The sequence below is a fragment of the Lepisosteus platostomus genome, chromosome 5 (assembly GCF_059453375.1).
Source record: "Lepisosteus platostomus isolate fLepPlt1 chromosome 5, fLepPlt1.hap1, whole genome shotgun sequence".
Taxonomy (NCBI): Eukaryota; Metazoa; Chordata; class Actinopteri; order Semionotiformes; family Lepisosteidae; genus Lepisosteus; species Lepisosteus platostomus.
Genome location: NC_142615.1, coordinates 47,728,839 through 47,752,113, shown reverse-complemented (window position 1 = coordinate 47,752,113; position 23,275 = coordinate 47,728,839). Strand labels below are relative to the sequence as shown.

General features: G+C 41.7%; 2 non-coding genes across 2 annotated transcripts; both read left to right on the top strand.

The window, feature by feature from the left end:
- The first annotated feature begins 10,136 nt into the window (after positions 1 to 10,136).
- trnat-ugu (transfer RNA threonine (anticodon UGU)) lies at positions 10,137 to 10,208 on the top strand. Its single transcript has one exon. It is a non-coding gene; the product is annotated as a tRNA-Thr (tRNA).
- Positions 10,209 to 14,158: 3,950 nt separating this feature from the next.
- Positions 14,159 to 14,252, top strand: trnai-uau (transfer RNA isoleucine (anticodon UAU)). Its single transcript has 2 exons — positions 14,159 to 14,196; positions 14,217 to 14,252. It is a non-coding gene; the product is annotated as a tRNA-Ile (tRNA).
- Positions 14,253 to 23,275: the final 9,023 nt, after the last annotated feature.

The window sequence follows — 23,275 nt, the reverse complement described above, 5'->3', positions numbered from 1 at the left end:
CCAGGAGACAAGTACAATATCGCGGGACAGGGGGGCCTTGTCATTGATTGTTACATATGAGACGGGGATTAGGAGGAGACTCCGACTGATTGGTAAAGGGGAACACTAACACCAGAGTGACACCCCCGACGTCTCTTTTTGAGAGATTTCTTAATGGCCATGGAGGGTCGGGACCTCAGTTTTACGCCTTCCCCGAAGGACGGCGCCTGTTTGTGCAGCAGAGTGTCGCCATCAGGATGCTGGGGCATAAGAAAGCCACACAGACCGCAGGGTGAGCGCTCCCTACTGGTCCCAGTCACACCTCTTGCAGGAGCAGTAGCAACCTGAGCTTTTCCGGGGGGAATCTCCCATCCGGGTGCCGGCTAGGCTCACACCTGCTGGGCTGCCGTGGGTGAGCCCAGTCAAGAGTCGCAGGGTGAGATCTAGTCATCGGGGAGAAACGATACAAGCGAAGGATTACTCGGCTCCCAGCACTTGAAAAGACCGACAAATGACTCTTTCCCGCTGGAGCTGAATGTACCTGCATGTGTCATGTCGTCTTCTTCCCCCGCCCCGCTGTGTTTGCTGTATTGTCTTTGAAGCCAGACCCCGAGACGAGACGGGCTGTCCTGTGCCCCAATTAACACTTTACAGGTGCCATTCCCCGGCATTGTGGCCATTGTCGGTGGTCACACGCGATAAGATAAGGTGGAGGAGAGCGGGGCATGCCCAGCGCCAGACATTCAAGGAGGGGGCTGTGCGAGGTGAGGTGAGGTGCGACACGCCGGAGCCCCGACGCTGCTAATGCGGAGCACTTGTTGAACTGGCATTGAAAGGACGTGTGCGCACGGAGCGAGCCTTCCCTGCGGCGGAGCGTGGAAACTCTCTCCCCGCGCTGCAGGAGTTGTGTGCGCTGCAGCGGTGCCGAGAGAACAGCACAGAAGACAGCAGGCTCTGGAGAGCGGGTAAGAGATGGAGCCTTGTGGGCAGGCGAGCAGGCCCGTTTTTTGGAAATTGCTGAAAAGGCTCCGGTGTTTGTTCGGTGTGTGGCAGGCGCACGATGCGAGCTTGCGTAGCCGGTCTGGTGTTATGCAAATGAGGCCGAATTGCGTCCCGGGACATGCTGCGAATGCGCATGGCGACTGCAGATGTGTAGGAAACGGCGCTTCCTCCTCGCCGCCCGCCGGGGCAGCGGAAAGGCAGCAAGAAGGAGCCACAAGAGGGCGGAGGCTCTGTGCATCTGGCCGACTTGTTCGACTGGTGCTGTTTCTGTTTTGAAATAAAACGCGCCAGCCAAAAAATGTTTTCAGTGTGCTGTGCACTGGAGGTTTTTGTCTTGTGAAGACTTGCCTTGTGCTCTTCCAGTGCGGGACAAGCCAACACAAGGGAGCACGTTCGCGAACATCCAGGCACGCATTGATTTCGAAAGAAGCTCCTTTCCAAAGAATTGCAAATAAACGATCCTCCAGCCCCGCTCAGGGGACACGGAGCCCCCGCCACACAATGCAACGGGAGTATAAATGAAGTATCCCGCCAGCCATTCGACGATCATTTTTCATGGGTGAATATGGTTTTCTGGGGGGTTGCAATGTTGGTCTTTATTGGACATTCCTGGTGATTCTGACACGTGTTAAACACTCGCATTTCCTGCAATTATAAAAAGGGTTAAGTTTCGGTTTTGCTGACAAATCGAATCGACTTTCACGGAGAGAAGAAAGGAAACACAATGTTTCGGCTGTGGAGCTTAGTACCGATAACACTGCTGATATTGATGGAGTAGAAACAAGTGATGTATTGGCAGCTTTATCTGGGGCAAGAAGTCCTGGAACAACTACAAAAATGTTAGGATGCAGAGGAAGAAATATTTTCCACCTTACCTCACCCAATCCTGCTGCATTAACGAAGCTGAAGTTGGCTTCTTATTCGGCAGCTTCTTATTCGCGTTTTTCGTTCCACCTTATAAGATGCTACTGTGATGTTATGCCGCCTTTCGCTTGTAGATGGCTCTCTATAGTTATTTTTAAAAATACTAATCCGAGTGGATTACTGGACATAGCCTCAGTAAAGGGGAATATGTACATAATGATTATCCAAATTGCATTTTTGTATGAAACATTTAAGAAAATCGAAAACCAATTTTCAAAACTCACAATAACACAAACTGGCATGTTAGACGACAAGTAAATAAGACAAAAGCAAACCATTCATTCACTGGCATTTTCTGCATATTTACCACGACCTTGCCTTCTGATTATTAAAAGTCTCAAAATCTTGCATTTTGCAAGAAATGTTAATATAGCAGTCTACAATGGGACATTTAGAACATGGCTTGTGAGAATATGGTTAACCAAAGATGAGCAAAGGGTGATGGCACTTTCTGCTTATTGCTATGACCCTCCCTCCTGATTATTAAATAGTCTCACAATTCTGCCACTGAGGTAATGTGACAAATTATGAAAATCATTAAGTATAAGAAAATTTACTGTACCATTTTTTAAATATGACCTTATGAACATGTAAGGATTAACAGTCAACAAAATAGCACCCCTTCTGCTGATTTACTTTTTCCCTCCTTCCTTGTCACCAGAACATCTTAATATTCCGACACTAAGGTAGGAGAGACAAAATCACTTATCATGTACATTTGTAATTACGACACGTCACTGTTGCATTTCTGCGTTGTGACATGTAATACCCACAGTGGAAATTCATAGTTGTGATTATAGGAATGTTATATATCAGGTGGGTAGCTGCGTCAGCATGCGTAGGCTGCAAAGGAACAAGTAAAGGATTATTCCATGTTGAAAAGAGAAGAAAGGAAACACACTGTTTCGGCTGTGGAGCCTTCTTCAGGTGTGAGAAAGACAGGGCAGTATGCAAAGATTATTATCCTTTTATCTTTGCTGATTGCAGTTTATCTTTGATGACAGAATCAAAGACGTTAAGGAATTTTTACACCTAATAAACAGACACTTTTTTTGAACACCCTTATTTACTGTTAACAAAAGAGCTGACACGTATTATGTGTGAAAAAAAGCTTCTAAACAGCTCGACCTGCTGCCCCCTCTGAAAGACACAGTCACTCATAGAATTATTGAAATGGCGGATGGTTTCAAAAGTACACTGGTAGAGCGCGTTAAGATGAGCAGATGCTTTTCATTGCAATTAGGTGAGTCTGTAATCGATTTGGCCAATTCACTCGTTTATGTTAGATATGAGTTTGAGGGTATGTCTCATGAGGACTTTCTGTTCTGTAAACCGCTACCATCAGGAACAGGAAAGCAAGAGCAATGAAAAGCTGCACAGCGCTGTGAAAGAAAATACAGAGAAGTGAAAGGCAGTCCTTTCTCTAAGGAGGTAGAAGAAGAGCGATTCCCCGTCGGGGAATCAAACCCCGGTCTCCCACATGACAGGCAGGGATACTCACCACTATACTAACAAGGAAGACATCGCCCTCTCTGACCCCAGGCATCGTGTCTTGACCCACCGTGCTGGAAGCCGACGCGTACTGTGATTCCTTTACAGAGCAGAAATGACAACCGAGGAGCCGAGAGATCATTTCAGCATTTCGCGTCTGAACGGAAAACACAAACGACCAACTCGGAATGACTTGCTTTTGACACTTTTCAAAGCGTTCTTTGTGCACAACGACTGCGCTGCCTAGCAGATACAAATGGGTTGTACAACTTCGATCTAGCAAATGCAAGAGGGCTAAGCCCCCTTTCTTTTAGCCCAGGTTCGATCTGTCTCCCAGAATCACCAGGGCGCACGCACACACACACCCGTGCCGTTGAAGTGCTCTGCTTCATTTCTAAGGGCAACTCAACATTCACTCCTACCCCGTGAAAAGAAAAAAAACAGCGTCCGCAGCAACAACAGCTCAGGTCTCTGCACAGGAGATAAGCTGCTCCCATCTCCTCTGCTCTGCGGCTCCTGCGGAGTGGAGTCCTGCCTGGAGCCGTGTTTGCAGGCGGCGGCTCCCCGCGCCTTGTCTGTGCGTCGTGTCCAAGAGCTCCTGGGAGGAAGAGAGAGCCCTCCCACTCGGGGGCTTTTCCACGGTCTGTGTGAGGAGGGGCGGGTGTGTCCAGTAGCTTATCTCGTTCTGTTGTCTCGCGATGTCTATTCACTATACTACATCCCTTCCTTTGTTATTTTTAAAGTCTATAACTTTATCATACAATTGTAACAATTTTATATCAACACACAGTAAACGGTTATTAACTATTACAACAAAATGTATATAAACCCTTTCATTTCTATTCAATACATTCATCTTTTTTACAACAATTTCTATACGTACCAACTCAAATTTTAGTTCAATTTCTACTTAAGTCACTTCTAAATATCACCTCATTTCTAGCAGTCTAAGCAACATCTACATAGATAACACAAACAAAATAGGGCAATTTAACATTTGGAGAGCTATGCAAGTCCTGTATTTTTAAATGTCTCTGTAATGAGCCAGTTTCCTGATAACCCTGCCACTAATGGTTGTTACTTTACTACTGGGTAAAGTTACTGGCTTTCCTACGGATGTACTCTCCACTGTCTGAGGACTCGGCACTTCCTGCACGTCAGAAAGTCCTGTATTCTCAGCATTTTGTGTTTCTGCAGATTCAAAATCAAGATCCAATGGAGGAGTGTTCAAAGATGTTTTACATTTCTCATTATTTTTGAGCCATCTTCCACATTCACTAACTCAAAGGAGTTACAAGAGGTGTTTCTCAATAACACATAGCGAGTGTCTTTGAGTGTCTTAAAGCTTTTTTCAGGTATCTTTGAAATCTTTCAATTTTGCCATTACATCTCGGATAGTAAGGTGATGCACGGATGTGTTTAATTCCACGATTAATTCCACAAGTTTAATTCCACAATAGTCAGAAATGATTCAAACAACTGTCCTATGAATTGCCTGCCATTATCTGTTACTACCTCTAGTGGATAACCAAATCGTGCAAAGATGTTCATCAGCTCTCTAATAACTGTGGCTGAAGATATGTCTGATACAACAACCGCCTCAGGTTTAGAAGTATAATAGTCTATGACAGTCAATATGTATTCATTCTGAATGGGACCTACCAGGGCAATGCCCAATTTTGTCCAAGGCCTTGGTGGTAATTCAAGTGGTTGGAGAGGTTGATCCTCCTGCAATGGCTGATTCAACACACAAGTGGAACAATTCCTGATTAGTCTTTCAACATCACTGTTCATGTTGGGCCAGTAAAAGTTGCTTCTCAGGTACTGTTTTGTACGAGCTACACTGTGATGAGTCTCATGTGCTATTTTCAGTGCTTGTCTGATTTTTGTTTTCGGTAACACAATCCTCTGTCTTCTTAAAAGCAGTCCATCATATGTAGATAACTCCAACCTACACCTGTGGTATGGCTGCAGTTCGTCTGGAATTGGATTAGGCCATTGTCCTTTTTCCACTATGGACATCAACAATTTCAATGTGTCATCTTCGTTTGTTGCTTGTTTAAGTTCCTCAAGTGTCAGTGCATGCAGTTCATAAGTGCTGATTGAAAGCACTCTATCAACATAGGTGTCTTCATAACCAGTGTCTTCTGTGTCTGGTAAAGGAAGACGTGACAATGAGTCTGCGACATTGGTTTTCCCTACTATGTGTTCAATTTTGTAATCATAAGGCCATAATCTCAATCCAAGTCTTTGTATCCTGGGTGGTAACAATGTTGCCTTTTTGGGATTGAACATATAAATGAGGGGTTTATGATCCATTTGAAGTGTGAACTTGCCTCCCCATAAATATGTCCTAAAATGTTCCACTGCCCAAACACAACCCAAGGCTTCACGCTCTATTTGTGAGTAATGCCTTTCTGTTGGGGTAAGTGAGCGACTTGCATATGCCACTGGTTTGTTCTGTCTATTTTCTTGTCTTTGTAGCAATACTGCTCCAAGTCCTAAAGGATTCGCGTCACTGATCACTACTGGTGGTGCATCTAGTTTGGAGTATGCCAGACATGGTTCAGTTACAAGTGCTCTTTTCAACTCGGCAATGGCTTTCTCAGTTTCCGATGTCCATTCCCACTTCTGTCTTTTCCTCGTTAGTTTTCTAAGAGGTTCTGATATGTCTGCATAATTAGGAATAAATTTCATCAAAAATCCACAAGTTCCTAAGAATGAGCGCAAAAGTGCAACATTCTCAGGTCTCGGCGCACTGCAAACATGCATAGTTGAATCAAGAGCACTTAAAAGATGCAAAAAGTTTCAAATAAAACAGAATTGAAAGACAGTCGAGTAAGGAGGTAGAAAAAAAGCACTTCCCCGTCTGGGAATTAACCACCGTCGCACGTGTGACTGGATACAAAAATAATAGATTAATTTGTGCCCAGTCTCTTGAAGCTTCAATGCGATTATTTTTCCTTCCTTATTTCTTCATTCCCATGCATTTACTCTATAGTAGAGGAAACGCGAAAGTGGGAAACTGCAGGCATTCGTCGTGAGTGGTGGATTGTGATCAGTGAGCATCTGGACAAGTCTGTTCCATTGCCTTTTCCATTGGGGATGTAGCACAGCGGTAGAGTGCATGCTTTGCATGGATGAGGTCCCTGGTTCAATCCCTGGCATCTCCAGGTGCTTTATATTCACATCGCAATCTTCTGTTGAGTGAGAACTCTTTGCTCGTGTTCAGAGAGAGCCAGGTTTACACAATTAAATGCAGGCACACTCGACGTGCTGCAGAGTTGCGCTGCTGTTTTAAATGTACCTCATTTAGTTCTGTTAAATCTTAAATTATTTGAACTAATAATTTAGTTCAAATTCAGGAAATCCAGAGATTGCTTCACACTTGTGGCTGTTGCAGAAAACACCTGTTGAAACTCACCCGGGATTTCCTGAGAGATCATTCAGCGAGCGAATCCTCCTTCTGAACTCCACACTAAACTGAAAGCTTCACGAATTCCTCACTGCGTGTCCTGTACTGTTACAAGTGCTTTCGTGTAGATGTGAAACACTCCATAAACACACTTTGAACTTTTTCCATTTGTTAAGGAAAATGCAAAAGAGCATGACAAGTATTGATCGTATAAAATATCCATGGCACAACTCGAGAAAGTACTGAAGGACTACACATCGACTTTTGATGATTACAAGAGATTCAAGAAACACAATCGTCCGCAGCTGGGTTTGGATCCTGAACTCTAGAGTTAAAAGAACATAAGCAAAGGATATGACCAATAAACTCTCTGAATTGCCTTATAGTTTATGAAATAAAACAATTTCTTAATAAATTCTAACTGTTGATAGACGATTTATTGAATTTTAACAAAATCACAATTACAAACTTTTTCGGTTAAACTTTTATTCACATACTCTAACATAAATAAACGTTAGTGTCTTCCGGTGTGTGAGCCAATTTCTCCAACAAATATTTGTTAGTCTGTCGAGCTGTGCAAGGTGTTAAGAAATAGAATTTCGAAAAGACAGGCTCCCTAAGCTTAACATCAAGGCTGTTTTCTCTACAGAAATGCTCTTTAAATTTCAGCACTGTTGCAACTCCCTTTATAAAGGGTGTGCACACGTATACAACCAAGTCATTGAAATATTTTTTTAATTATTGTTCCAAAAAACGTTCCATTTGTTTTCTTTTTAATGTTGTTGATTAAAAGATTTTATTAAATGAGAAAAAAATCTGAATGTGAAAAAAGGTTAAATGCTATTGAAAAAAATCAGTAATGTGAGGAAAGATGGATTTTAGGAGCCCCTTACCTCCCCATGTCATGCTGTATTTCTCACTCATTCTACTGGGAGTGGTGCCGTCGCTTCTGGATAAAGTCTGTCAGTGGTCATTCCAGATGGGTCAGGTATGACTGCTCTTCGGAACAAGAGACAGGTGACTTGCGAGGATCCCGACAGTGTCGACCTTCTTTCAGAGCCTGGATAGCTCAGTCGGTAGAACATCAGACTTTTAATCTGAGGGCCCAGGGTTCAAGTCCCTGTTTGGACAGTTGTGCCGTTCTTAAGTCTATTGTGAATGTCATTCTAAATAGTCTTTTATCTTTCACTCTTCTAGCTGTACTGTGGTTATTTTAAATGTCCATTACTTGTATTTACAGTAGTGTATTTAGCGTTTCATTTCACAAACCGAAAATGTTCAAGTAGATCTTGTCACTCTACTCACGTAATCATCTAAATTAAATCACAGTAGAGTACAGAACACGCAGTGAGGAGCTCACACAGTGAGTACTCTTGAATACGACAAGAGGAAAGGCACACTGCACATCTGCAGAACATCACGTCCGAGTTTACAGTGACAGCAGAGGTTGGAAGCGACGTAGTTTTTTAATACTCGCTCGCTGAACGATCTCTCAAGAAACCTCGGTGGAGATTTAACGGGTGTCTAATAATCACGTTCAAAAAGATGACGATAAGTTTTTTTTAACTAGGTAGCCTTAATGGCAACACGGTGTGAGTAGATCTTAAAGCAGCTGCAGAGTACCCGTAATGGCAACACAGTGCTTTGAGTTCGGCTTTTCTTATTTCTTCTGCAGAACCAGTGGAATCGGAATATACTGATCCGCATAAGAAGCGCTTTCGGTTTCTGATCATTTTTATTGAGCGCTGCTCTAAGTACCACAGGCAAGATGACTGGTGGTCTAAGGCGTTGCGTTCAGGTCGCAGTTAACCCTGGAGACGTTTGTTAAAATCTCACTTCTAATAAAGAGGTCTTTCTCGTTAGAGTAGAAACGATAGAAGCCTTAAGCGGGAAACAAATCACAACATCTCGCATTTCACGTGTTTAATGTTAACTGTCTCAGTGGTTGCCTCGGTGATTGATGGCTCTTCTCCCTCGCAAGGTGACGGCAAACTTCTTCAGAGAGGGAGTCTCCCACGCACGGCTTTTCTTTATCAAGAGCTGAGACAACAGAAACAGACTTCCAACTGACATGAATTACTTCTTGAGCGTTTATGACTGTCTTTAAAAGCTGAGAGCAGGTGAAAAAGTCTTTGGAAATGAGGCAATGACTGCTGACAGTAAACAGAGCTGACGCTCAGCAGCAGACAAGCGCTCCTCGTTAGTACAGTGCTGAGTACCCCCTCTTGTTGCGCTGGAGACTGGGGTACGTTTCTGTGACAGGGCGCTGGTTTAATTTTTTAACAACCTGAGTTCACTTAAAAAAGTATGTACTGTGTACTACGTTTCGGACTAGATAGTGCGGTAGAATATGGAGATCATCTCCAGCTTTGAGCTCAACTGCAACAAGAAGTCATGCTAAATGTAGTATAGTGAGTAGACATCGCCAGACAACAGAACGAGAGAGTAGAAGGTGGGAATATATGGTGTAAGGGCGTGATCTGTGTAGTTAATAAAATAGTTAAAATAATATAAAAACGTCTCTAAATTTAGATACACAACATTTATGGCGACGAGAGATGAGTGCTTGACGGACTCAAAGCGAGCAGAACACTGCAGATTTTAGTATCGGGGCTCCCGTGCAGCGGATTTTCGCCAACCTCCCTGGAGAAAAAGGTACACATTAACAGACTGTAGCTGCCTTAGACGCTTACTTTACACCGCGGAGAAAAGTGGTTTTGGAACGGCATAAATTTAGGCAGAGAACTTAGTCTCAGGACGAATCTGTTGATGCTTTTGTGACTGCACTAAGAGAACTGGCTAAATCTTGTGACTTTGGAGTATTGGAAACTGACATGTTAAGAGATCAACTTGTGGAAAAATGTGCACCTAAGAGACTATAAATTGCTGCAGGAGGAAGGGCTGACTTTAGAAAGAGCTCTTACAGTCGCTAGAATTCATGAAGCAGCTCAAGCAGAATCAAGAATGCTTTCTGACCACAGTGACAAAGTGACACTGAACGGGGCGCTCGCTCAAAATTTACAAACAAAAGCCGAGCAGCAGGACGCAGTCATGCTAGAGAAATAGAAGAACAGGGGACGGCTGGCATTACATGTTACAGGTGCGGACTAACAACGCACAAAGCAGATGAATGCGGAGCGTGAACAGCAAAATGTCTACACTGCAAGAAAACAGGACATTGTGCACAAGTCTGCAGAACATCACGTCCGAGTTTAAGGACAAGTATCCCTTTTATTGTTGTTGCTGCCTCCAGTTTACATTTGGCGATGTAAACCAGATTCAGAAAAAAATAATTTGAACAACCTTATTCCCATGCTTCCTCGAAGGCGCGGTGGCCAAGTGGTAAGGCGTCGGTCTTGTAAACCGAAGAGCGTGGGTTCAAGCCCCACCCGTGCCTGTTTCATTTGTCACCGCTTTCCTTCAGTTTCAAAGTCTTAAAAAAACTCGCAATGTAGGGATCTCAATAGTAAGAGAACATAACTGTCGCCAGTGATTAGTGTTCCTGCATATCCTGCCTTGTTTTTTAGTCGACAAAGCTTATCTTTCTTCACACCCATCTTCCGAATGATCGCCTCAGCATTGGGAAGGAACGTGCGCTTGGTACAGCCCCCGACTCCACGGTCTGATCACAAATAGATCGGGTGAGCTGTCAGTCCAGGTTGGAAGTTACGTTCGTAAGCACTTAAAATCTGATTTAGGAACGAGAAGACCATGCTTTTTTATACGAGTAAACGATAAAATAATATACTGCCTGCAAGACTATGTCAAGTTCAAGTTCAAGTCCAAGTTTATTGTCATTATACTCATACACAGGTATATGGTATAACGAAATGCTATTTAGCTAGCTCTCGGACATAAGTAGTACAAAGAAAAAAACACAGCAACAATACAATTATATAACAGAAGAAAGACAACAGCCGATGTGCATAAAACAACAACAGGCAGTATGCAAAACAACAAAAAGGTAACAGGTTATGTGCAAAAACATGCATCAAAAGAATGAAATAAAGGGATAGAAATGATGGGGAGTGAGCTTTTGACATGTATGGGAGAGGTAGATTTTCAATGTGTGTTTGGGTTTTTGGTAAGAAAGAAGGCACTGTGAGTTTCAGATCATAGGTGAGAGGTGAGGAGAGAGTGAGAGAGGCTGGGAGTTTAATAGTTTGATAGTGCGGGGGTAAAAACTGTTTCTGAGTCTGGTAGTCCGGACCCGAATGCTCCGCTACCGTTTTCCATGTCATGCTAAACGCCACAAATTGTGTTCGTCCAGTCGTATCAATCGTCCTAAAATTACGGAAAATCGGATGCGACTGGTGCAATCAGCACACATTTTTTCAGGATAGTCGAGCGGTTTAAAACAGCAAATTCACAGCTTCGTGTCTTTTAAGCTTTGTGTTTCACTCTCCAAACAGAGGCACGGGTTCAAATCCCACTTCCGACAGTCAGGCGTTTTACCCTGTCTTTTTTTACCTGCCTTTACACTGTTTCAGTCTTATTGTGCTCACTGACAATCACAGTACGAGGAAAACAGAGAAACTGCTTAGCAAAAACAGGGACAGAAAAAAGCTTCGTAAACACGTGAATGTGGTTAGCAGCAGTAAGGTATGCATTCAAACGTTTAAGGCAGATTTATAAAAGCAGCAGAAGAAAGGTGCAGCCTTTGTGAGAATTCGCAGGTTTTTATGCTGCTTGGACTTCTTTCAAGCCTATGAAGTGACCCCCGTTTTATTTTCATTTTCAAACTTCAGAACCGAATAACAAAAAGGTTTCATGTGTGACAGCATTCCGTTGCAAATACCGGTTCCACGATGTATTCAGCGACGGGAATTAAATATTTTAGTGCTGGCTCAAATGCGAGGAATTTCAGAAAAACCCGGAAAAGCAACGCTTGCAGTAAATGACAAATTTAAAGCGTGTAGTCAGCATGAACAGAACAATGCAATGCTCTGTAAAAACGATCTGGAGCCGCAATTACTCTTTTATCTCGGGCAGTTCATTCCGATACGATGTTTCCGCAGAATAAATGAAATGCCAACTCCAAACATGTTGTTGCCATTATTGTTACTCCTGCTGCTGTAGTTTTAAGTTTTAATCAGTGGGTATGTAATGTTGTAAAGGGGCTGGACTACTTTGTTCAGTCCAAATTCCATTATGTGAATTTATGCTTTTTTAATATAAGCATTAACAATACAATGCGTGCTCAAAAACCGTTACTTATTAGCTTAAGAAGCGGCAGTGTTTTGACAAAGTGTGGTATTCGAACAGAAAATGCTGAAGTGTTTAATACTTGCTTGTGAGCAGATCTCCCTCGATTTAGACAAACTCTTGTTCGGCCGATGATTTCATATCAAAATCTGAATCAAGTGGAAAGAAAGCTGAATTACGCTGGGTACTGGGTATCACTGTTACGCCATCAGGTCATGCTAGGAGGATTGGGGGATCAAATTGACACAGAGGGACCCAATGTGGGGGCTGAACCCACAGTTCTGAGATTAAGAGATTCTTGCTCTATGGACTGCGCCTATATAACTCTTGTGCTACAGCAGTAATGTTTCTGGGTGTGGATGAACATGACATAATAGGTTGACAGCAGGAACACGTGGCCCACAGGCAGTGACAGTATCGCTATCACATTTGGCTGCAGTATATTGTGTTGAGAGCAGCAATAACGTTCCTGCAGAGATGGGAGTGCCTTTAATACAGCTTTTTTAATCGGACAGAGTAACAGGAACTGACCTAAAGTTTCGGCTGTGGATCCATCTCCACATGGGGGAAAGAGACAGTAAAATTGCGATGAAGAAACAGAAAGATTTGTGCTCGCTGCAAAGTAGGAAAGAGGTGGTCAGACACATAAAACAGCTTGGTGATAATTTGCAGCGACAGTTTTATGTTATTTAGTACACGATTTCTCTTCATGTTCTTTAAGATGTGTAATTTGTATGTTGGTTGTATGAGAACATGTTCTTCTAAAGTCCTGTCAATTGACAGAGGAGAGCTAGCTGGTGCAGTCGAACAAATCCGTGTCATATTTTTAAAATAGTTTAGCTAATGAGCAACGAGAGTATAAATGAATTCTCCCACCCTCCATTCGAAGATAAAACTCCATGTGCGAGTCTAAGTTTCCTTGAAGCTACTGATGTTCGTCATTATTGGACATTCCCGGTGATATTGATTAAGGAGCTCAATTTTTACTTGTTGTAGTTCAACATGTGCAAAACATTCGTATCCCCTGCAAATATCGGCAAGGTCAGTGATATTCTCAACAATTTGTGCCATTGCAATTCGTGCAATTCATGCCATACTTTTTCGAAATGTATTCTGACATGCCAGGATCATATTTAAAAAACTGGTGCCTTAAAATTTCTTGGACTTCAGGATTTTGATAGTCTGTTACATTGTCTTTCACACGTCGGTGTCAGAACTGTGAGACATTTTCATAATCGGGGGGAAGGCCGTAGCAATAAGCAGAAAGTGCATTCACCTTTTCTCAGTGTAAATCCGTGTTGTGGTGAGTTTTTAAAATTGGTTTGCGATTTTCTGAAATATATTCCATACAAAAATATAATTTGGACAGTCGCTATTTATTTGGATATTCCCTTTCAGTGAAGATGTCTGCAGTATTCCAGCCGGATTAGTACTGATCGAAGAGAGCCATCTACAGGCGAAAGGCGACATAACATCACAGCAGCACCATTTAAGGTGGAACGAAAAACACGCATAAGAAGCTGGCGAATAAGAAGCCAACTTAAGCCTCGTAGCAGACCCTGGGAGGCACGCTCAAAATAATCATCTTTCCCAGTACTTCAGAGTCATATTTAGATCGCTTTACTGCAATTTTATTTGACTGATGGGAGATGTGAAGCCATCGAACCTGTACTGCGCTTTCACATTGAAATTGAAGCCATTTCTCATGCTTTCTCTCAGTGTCCGGGCTGCAATTGCGTGTAAAGAAGGCGACTTGAAAATGAAACGTGTAATCACTTTACAGAGGGTCTTCACGACGGGGTGCGTCAGCTAGTTCTCCATTATTGTCAGTTTACTGGACTTCTGAAGAAACCTATCTACAATGAAGATACAAACTGCACGGTTTAAGGCACATGAAGATAAATCTGTTTGCTGATTGACTCAAAACATGTCGATACAAATAATCTGCCAGGCTGATTTACTTGTCCGACCACCTCCCTCCGTCCCCCTTTGCTGTTAGCACAATTCTTTCAGTTTCTTTTCTTGTATTTTCCTTGCTATTTTATTGTTCCTTTTCCCCAGGTGGAGATGGATCCACAACCGAAACCGTTTTCACCCTGTGTTTCTGCACCGTCAGTCTGTATGAAGAACAGAAGTTGCACAGCTCCAGTGGCGCAATCGGTCAGCGCGCGGTACTTATACAGCAGTGCACAGCAGAGTCATGCCGAGGTTGTGAGTTCAAGCCTCACCTGGAGCAGTGTCTTTCTCTACTGAGCGCAACTGTCGAGTTTAGATACTCTTAGATATTTGATGGAGATAAATTAACATCAAACGAACAAGTAACGATTTATTTCGAGTCACAATCAAAGAAGGCTCCACAGCTGAAACGTTGTGTTTACCTCTATTTTCAGCATGGAATAAACCTATACTTTTCCATTTGCAGCCCACACATGCTGTGATGCAGCTCCCTACTTAAATTACTATCAGCTGTATACCTCCAGTTGACCTGTACACAAATATATGAGAGGGGTCTACTGAGACGAGAGGAGCACTGAAGACTTGATAAAGCTCTCGCATTAGATTATGTGTTTATGTTGTTCCCCAGATTTGTTTTAATGTTCTTTTTCTTTTGAAGTTGTTGTGTTTGGTTGTTTTTTTATAGTTGCTAGACAACTACAGGGATTTACCTAGGTTCCCGTAAGACTTCTCGTTTTGTGTTTGTTGTGTTTTCGGGTTACAACAATTTTTTTTTTCTATTGATAGGACCCCACGCATTACTGTGGGACTAGTTAACTTTAGTTCATACATTGTACCTGAAATTACCACATAAACTACTACTGTACTCTGTTTTCCTTTTTTTTAAAAAAAAGGCAAACCTAATGTTTGTTTCTCCTTGCTTCTGATTGGTAGCTACAACGGGTCAGTTGCAACAAACTGGCTGCTGAAATTTGTCAGCAGCTCTGTAGCAAACCTGTTTTCAATTGCAACAAACCTAAAATAACAACTGCTCCCCATTAGATGTTACTAAAGTAGGAGACTAAGCAGACGAAGTGGAACAATAGATTACATTGGAACTGTCCTGAATGTAGTGGAAATAATATCGTCATTAAGTAATGAACAATTGCTTTCCAGACACTACAATTATTCACAAGGAATTTTATCAATACATATTTTATTAATAAAAGTGTAATATCTTAATAATGAAGTTTAATGTTATCTATATTAGTAGCTGTATTACAGGTAATGCATGCACAGACTTTATTATACTATAATGAATTTTCAGGTATCCCGGGGAGAGAACTGAAATGAAGGAAATACATATTTAAAAGGGGTGTAAGTCTTAAATGTGTTCGTTCACATAGGGGTGTTAATTGAATAGATTTGTTGTAATATTATTTGACTCTACACTTCTGTTTCTCAGGAGACAGCATTAATATCGGGGATTTGCGGATACAGATAATAAGTTGTACTATACAGGCAAATGTATGGTTACCTTAATGAAAAAAACTCTTATCATTAACCTTTTCAACATTATTATTTAAGACAGTCTTTCAGAACAGTATTCTCGTATTAGTGGCTATAGTCTAATGATAACGGTGGTGAAACAGGTGAAATGTGCGGAAAGAATTGGAGATGGAACAGGAGACTCATCCAATCGATAGAAAGCTTGGGTAGGACTGCACAAACACGATGCCAGTACTTAGTAGCGTCATTTAAAAAAATACGTGGTTTAACAATATCAACTGCTCTTCTGTGAGCTCAGCTCCACTACTAGTAATACATTGCCCAAATTTTCAAATTAGATACATGTGTTTTCTACATGTATATAATTGGTACTTTTTTTGTTTTAACTGATTTAAAATATAATCTTTATAAAACAGACAAAGGGTTTATGTGTCGCGCATGAAATTCACACACAAGTAAGGAAAGATATCGCGCTTAGGAAGAAATCCAGAGTGCAGACGCCGGCGATTGAAAACAACCACATACAGCCTGTATGTGCTCTACCACTGAACTAAACTTCTGACAACTACTGTATCTTTATCTGCAGCACTTTCTTTTAGGAAGAGTGAGGAGTCTACAAGCCTAGAAAATAAGACAACTAAGTGAAAGATAAATTTTCACTTCTTGATTAAAGAACATAAAAAACACCTTTCTTCCAGCCAGATTCAAACCAGAGAGAAAAGAGTTCCCAGCTGTTTCCACTATATTCCTCCGCTCTTACAACTGAGTTATCGAAAACACAGGAAGCCCACCTTTTGTCTTACATAAAGCACAATGTAGTGCAGTGGTCCTATTTATTTAAATCCCAGTTCGAAATCAAATCTCATTCCCATAGTCCTGTTTAGTTTGAATTTAAGCAGTTGTAGCAGCAATACTTGGTAATAAGACAGAATTAAGCGTTGCTGTGCTTTCCTAAATGAGGCCCCATCTCACTCTCCATCTCTGTGGTGCAGCCACAGAGAAAGTATTCATGCAGGCTGATTTAAGATATTTTCTTTTGATAAGGGACAGCTCCCAAACAGGGATGCATTTAGATAAGCCTGGCTATCATGATCAATGGTCATCCATTGGCGCCTATCTGTCTAGGGAGTGCCAAATGGACATCTGGACTGCATTCCTAAGTGTCAGGAGTAAGTGACTCGTATCTCACCTTGATCAACCAATCAGGGATTTGCAGGGCGTGGTAACACCACGTGGGTCTCCAATGCCCGCCAAAATCTCAACCAATCAGCACACATCTGTGTCTTGGTTAAAAAGGGAGCGCAAGCTCAGATCGGGGCTCTCCTTGGCCATTTTCGCGCATCCTCAGAGACAATCACATGATAACTGCTGTTGTCTGCACTGGGACTTGGACTTTGTTCTAAGCGCGAGGCCGAGGATCCCATACGTACTCAGAATTCTACCAACGTGAATGCTCCGCTTGATCAACGGCAGCCTACAGTTGGACCCTCGTCGACAACCTGAATAGCTTATTCAGTAGCAGCGCTGGTCCGGGAACGAACCAGCTTCTTCCCGGGCAAAAGAGTGACTTGTGCGGACTCGCGGTCACACTCTGTGCATAGATACTTTCTACTAGCCAGCTGGACTGCTGGTAGATCCCCTCGGAGCAATGACTGCCCTGCGCGTCGCAGTTAGATTCCTCCGCCCGTCCAACTCCGAGCTGCACCTCTACTGGTTGGCCGGTAGCCAGAGGACGCCGGGACAACGCCCATTGGACAACCACTGGAACCAAGGCTGCAACAGAGCCTGTCAGCTGGTTTGGTGTTCGTGCCGGGAAATTCCAAATCCATACACAGTGGATAAGTAAACCCCATGTCCTACATTGCGTCTCGAGAATTCAATTGTACCTCAACACAAGTTGTTATCAATTTAATTCACGAGTATTGCATTTACTTCCGAGTTTAGAGTAACAGTGGGTAATAACGCTGATTAGCGATTTTGTAACCGAACGATATATATTGACATATATTCTCTGTTGTGTATCTCTTTGTGTTTGCATCTCTTCGAGATTATATACCTTGTATATTGATAATCCTCACAGTAAGGTCTGCCGCTTGTATCCAGGCAGACTGGTATATGTTTGGTGCACAATTTATATTAATAACTGTATCTCGTGTATTGAACATGTGTGTGTGCGTTGTTAGTTGTTCTGACGATTGATTTTCTAAAAACCACAGCGAACCACCTCGTGATTACTGCTACATGAATAATTGTCTCAGTAAACCCATCAAACCTGTACACAGCTAAGGAAGAGTAGCTCGGAAAATACCCAACTCAACAAGCGAGCGCATTGGTTGCTCTTGCTCTTAATGCAAGGAGCTGTTTTTTATTTCACATTCATCATTATTATCCAAAAACAGCTGCACAACTGGTCGCATTTGTGATTATGTCACTTCTCTGCAAAACTGGAAACTACTGTAGGTTTATGTAGCGCCAATACATTTAGCTGCTACTCCTGCTGCTACTCCTTCGTCCTGTTTTAAAAAAAAACATAAACAATTTTCTAATGAACAACTCATGAATTATTGCCAGGATCTATATTTAGCGTTTGGTAGTGATAACACTGCAGATATTGATTGAGTAGAAATTCATGATGTATTAACAGCTTTATCTGAAGCGAGAAGTCCTAGAACGCCATCTATGAAGTTTTAGGATTCATACCAAGAAATGCCTTTTATTTCCCACCCCAACTGCTGCTTTGGCATTACACATTATGTGAACATTACCAGTTTTGGTAGCTTCTGGGCACGATTTTTCTAAATTGAAACTTATTACAAAATTCTTGTAAATCAGGACTAATTTTAATATCAAATGAAATTACTACAGAAGAAAAGGCTTAACTGAAATATGAATAAGACTATGCAAGCCTAAAAAGTAGAACAATTCAATTTCTATAACTTATTTTTAATTTTTTTAGAAATTGGCTCACACACTGGAAAAGACTAACGTTTCTCTTTGTTAGAGTATGTGAATAACAGTTTAACCCCAAATGTTTGTAGTTGTGATTCTGTTAAAATTCAATAAATCGTCTATCAACAGTAAGAAATTATAAAGAAAGAAAAAAAATGTTTTATTACATAAACTATAAGACAATGAAGAGAGTTTACTTCGCTTTTTTTCTTTTGACTTATGCGTTCAGGATCCGAACCCATCTGTGGACGGTTGTGTTTCTTGAATCTCTTGTAATCATCAAAAGTCGTTGTTTTGTGCTTCAGTTTTTTCTCGAGTTGTACCATGGATATTTTATATGATCAATACTTTACATGCTCTTTTGCATTTTTCTTCACATACAGAAAAAGTTCAAGTTGTTCATATCACTGTGCTGCACATTTACGCTGGACCACCTGTAACAGTAGAGGACACGCAGTGAGGAATTCGTGCAGCTTTCAGCTCAGTGCGGAGTCCAGAGGGAGGGCTCGCTCGCTGAATGATCTCTCAGGAAATCCCGGGTGAGATTCAAAAGGTAAACCTGGCTCTCTATGAACACGAGCAAAGAGTTCTCACTCAACAGAAGATTGCAATGTGAGTACAGTAATATAAAACACCTGAAGATGCCAGGGATTGAACCCCGGACCTGTGGAGCAGTAAGTGACTTGTAACGCTGACATAAGAAATACTTACATAAAGTGCTTTTACTGACCATATTACAAATCACAGGAAGTAAGGTCTTAAAACATTGGGCAGTAGTGGGATTTAAACCCACGCCCCTGAGAGAGTGGAGCCTAAAATCCAGCATATTAGACAATTCAGCCACACTACCTCTGGCCCCTTCTCCTTTCCTCTCGTTGCTGAGTATAGGTGCCTTCATGCAATTGAGACAGTTTTGAATCCCAGCCAATACATCTCCAAATCTTTTCAAATGAATCTGTGATCTTGTAGCACATCCTCTGAAAGAAGCAATCGAAATTGGAAACGTCTTCTTCAACACTGAAAAGCTCAATTAGGACGAAGCAGTTGTACACAGGACAGCAGTACCGTATATGTTCTTGATTGATTCAGACTCGTTCTCAGTGGTTCTTGCTCACCAAATAACTTAAAAGCTGAGGAAGAACGCTACGAAAAATACTAATCAAAATACAAAATAATAATCATTATTAACCAGAAACAGCAGAAAAACTGGTCACATCTGTGATTATGTCGCTTCTCTGCTTCAGCAAGGTCAATAAAGGACTCTCTGAAAGTAGTAAAACACTGAAGAACTGCAAAACTGAATTCAAAATCATATTAGGAATTCTGAGTGATGCCTGCTGACATGCAATCCAATACGGATGTTGTCTTTAAATAAGAATTCTCTATGTTTCCCTGCCTTTTCCCTGGAGTGAAACTATTGGATTGAAGGAATTCTTATCATAGGTTTACAAGGTGCCGTTGATATTTGGATAAATCTATGAACTCGTGATTTTTATATACTTTAAATATCGGCCATATGCACAGAATAAAATGACAGTACTAATGATTTTTCCTGAGACGAAGCACAACTTATCTTTCCAAGACAGCTGATAAAGGCAAGCCAGTGGATACTCTAGCAGAACATGGAAAAACGTTCAGCTTTGTAACCAACAAATTCCCCATTTAGATCTGACATGTGAGGTATGCTTTATGATTGCTTGAAGTGAAACCCACAATCTCTTTGGAACTTAGACAAGTTATTTCTGATGGAGCCCTATGCGGAAAGACTTAATCAGCTCTACCCCTGAGGATGACTCGACTCGAAAATGCAGAACATTAACGTTTCACAGATAAAAGGAGCACAACCGACATTAAAATTGAGGGCGCATTGTGATTTGCACTGACTCAAAAGTGATCTTGGTAGACAAACTTCCCTGCTGAAGGTGGAAAAAAGAATTTGTGTTGAGAAGAAGAAACACTTTTTTCTCCCTGCTTTGATGTTAAGCTGATAAAGTAGCTTTTAACACATTGCTCCACTTGGTGGTTGTAACACAAAAACTCTTAGCAGCAGTGGGATTCAAACACACACCTCCAACAAGACTGGAGCCTTAATCCAGCACCTTAGACCACTCAGCCACACTAACCACTGTGTCCTGTCTCTTTGTCTCATTACTTGCCCGGAGGAAGCCGGGTGGCTTTTGCTCTTGTCCAACAGTGGCGTTATGACTATGGAACCGACTGCACCTGCTTTTTCTGAGATGCTTCCCCTCTCATGGTGAGATCTCGAATTCTTAAACACCTCTGGATAAAGTTCTTCTGTGGAGCAGGCTACAGACCTCTGCGTACAGCACCCTTGATGTTGTTTTATTTCTATAGCAGCACCCATCCGGAATTTGTTTTTGTTTTACTTTTTATTTGAACAACAAAATAGATTCAATATAAACAAGAGCACATATAACGTATTAATAGACTCGTGAGGGGCACATAAATAATACAATCAGACTTTATGGAAAAAAAAGTTAAACAAAGTATATTTCCTCAATTACAGGACAGCACAAACAGTTCTTAATGCAGAAATGGAAGCCTGTCTAAATTTTCCTTTCTGTTAAAGACATTTCGGGAATCACTTTTTTTGGGACACTGATTTTTCTCCTTTGGGGAGCTAAAGAAGACTATAGGGTGTGGCACAGTGGTAGTGCAGTTGATTCTAGCTCAGAAAGTTGCGCGTTCAAATTAGGTTGGGGTCAGCTAAGAGTTTTTCACCATCTGCTGGTGCTGAACCCAGACTTCTCACCATGTAGTTGAGTTCTTCTCAATATCTCAGCATCTCCAAAACATCATGTCCAACTTTAGAGACAGCTACATCAGACAATGAAAGTTTGAGACCACTTTATTATTACAGGTTCTAGCAAACCTGAAAGCTAAGGCGTTTCAGGCCACTTTTTTAATTAAAAAAGTGTCTGAAGCCTCTAAATAAAATTAGGCTTTTTTAATTGTGTATGAAATTCACTCCCATGGGCTCTGAAAGGGGAAATATACTGTTGGGATCCTCGCAAGTGAGGTGTCTCTTCTTGTGGTGAAGCACAGTCATACCTGACTTGTCCGGAATGACCCAAGACAGACTTTATCCAGAAGCGACGGCACCACTCCAAGTAGAATGAGAGAGAAACACAGCACGACACGGGGAGTCAAGAGGCTCCCACAATTCACCTTTCCTCACATTACTGATTTCTTCACTAACATTTTGACCGTTTTACAATCACAATGACCGTTTCACATTAAATAAGTTTTTAAACCATCAATATTTAAGAAAAAAAATAGTACATTTTTTTCCAATTATTAAAAAAAACATTAAATGCCTTGATTGCATAAAGTTTCACAGACAGAAGCAGCACGCCAGCACAACCAACATTAAAATGGAGGGCACACTACGATTTGCATTGACTCAAAAGTGATCTCGGCAGACGTCATTCCCTGCATAACGCAAAAGGTGGCAAACCGCATTTGGTTTGAGTGGACGCAAGAAAGTTTTTGTTTTCTGCCTTGATGTCAAGCTGACAAAGTATCTTTAAACACTTTGCTTAGTTTCTCGAGGGACTGCCAAAAAGCAGCTCCCTCCCCTTTGAAGTCAGTTGGAAGAGGGTCGGTTACCACTGTACTGTGTCTCTTTGTCACATTACTTGCTCAGAGAAAGCCAGGTGGCTTTCGCTCTTCTGGTCCGACTTAGTGGCATTACGACTGTGTAACGAACTGCACCTGCTTTTTTTGAGATGCTGCCATTCTCGTAGTGAGATCTAGACTTCTTTAACACCTCTGGATATAGTTCTTAAATGAAACAGGCTTCAGACCTCTGCGTACAGCACCCTTGATGTCATTTTATTTTTACAGCAGCCGCATCCGGAAAGTTGTGTCTTTTACGTTTTATTTGAACAACAAAACTACATACAATACAAACAAGAGCACATATAACGTATCAAGAAAATCTTCAGGGGCACATGCTATAATACAATTACACTCTATGAAAAACGTTTACACGACGTTAATAAAGATAAGGTCCGCACAGCTTGTTCTTACATTTCGAAAGAGTCCGTATATACCCCTTTACGTCTATTTTGAACTGTTCAAACGTAGGACTCTTCCCAGACCATTTCACTTTATACCACATTCCTAAATGAGGATGCATCTCCCGTTTTAGAACTATTTTGGGCGGTATGGCTTATACAACACACCCACAGTATTCTAATGGTGGACTGCAGATCTGTGCTATAGTTCAGTCGAATTCGAAGGATCCAGCAATCGTACTGGATTTGACTAGGATTCTGAAATGTCACTTGCAAAAGTATTCAGGTTTGCTTGAACCTTTGATAAAAAAAAGTGATCTAATCTGAAACTACCCATTTTACAATCTCTGAGGTAGTTGTCACTAAACTCGGACGTGATGTGGCACACATGTGCCGTGTGCCTTTACTTTTCTAAAAAACTGGTATCGGGAAAAGTTTCTTAATATTTCTTTTGATTAGCATGCAAGAAAATGTGATCATTACCTATGGAATTTCCCGCCAGCGTGGAGCTTGAATTCACAACCTTGAGATTTAGTGTTCAAGAGTCACAGAAGAGGTCGGCCTGCTCTTCAGTTTGCCAACGATAAGCTCCGGCAGTGCTCCTCTGTAAAGCAGCTTGTTTGGATCGGTTATGTGGGACGGCAAATACTAAGATCATTTGCAGTGCACTCAAAAAACATAGATGAAGAAGGTGTCACAGTAAGGTGAACCCAAGGGCGAGGGATGTTCCTGCTTCGTGTACATCTACACCACCTAGCAATACAAACGGGGTGCTAGGGCCCCTCTACATTACCACAGGCTCTGTTTGTCTCCCAGAATCACCAAT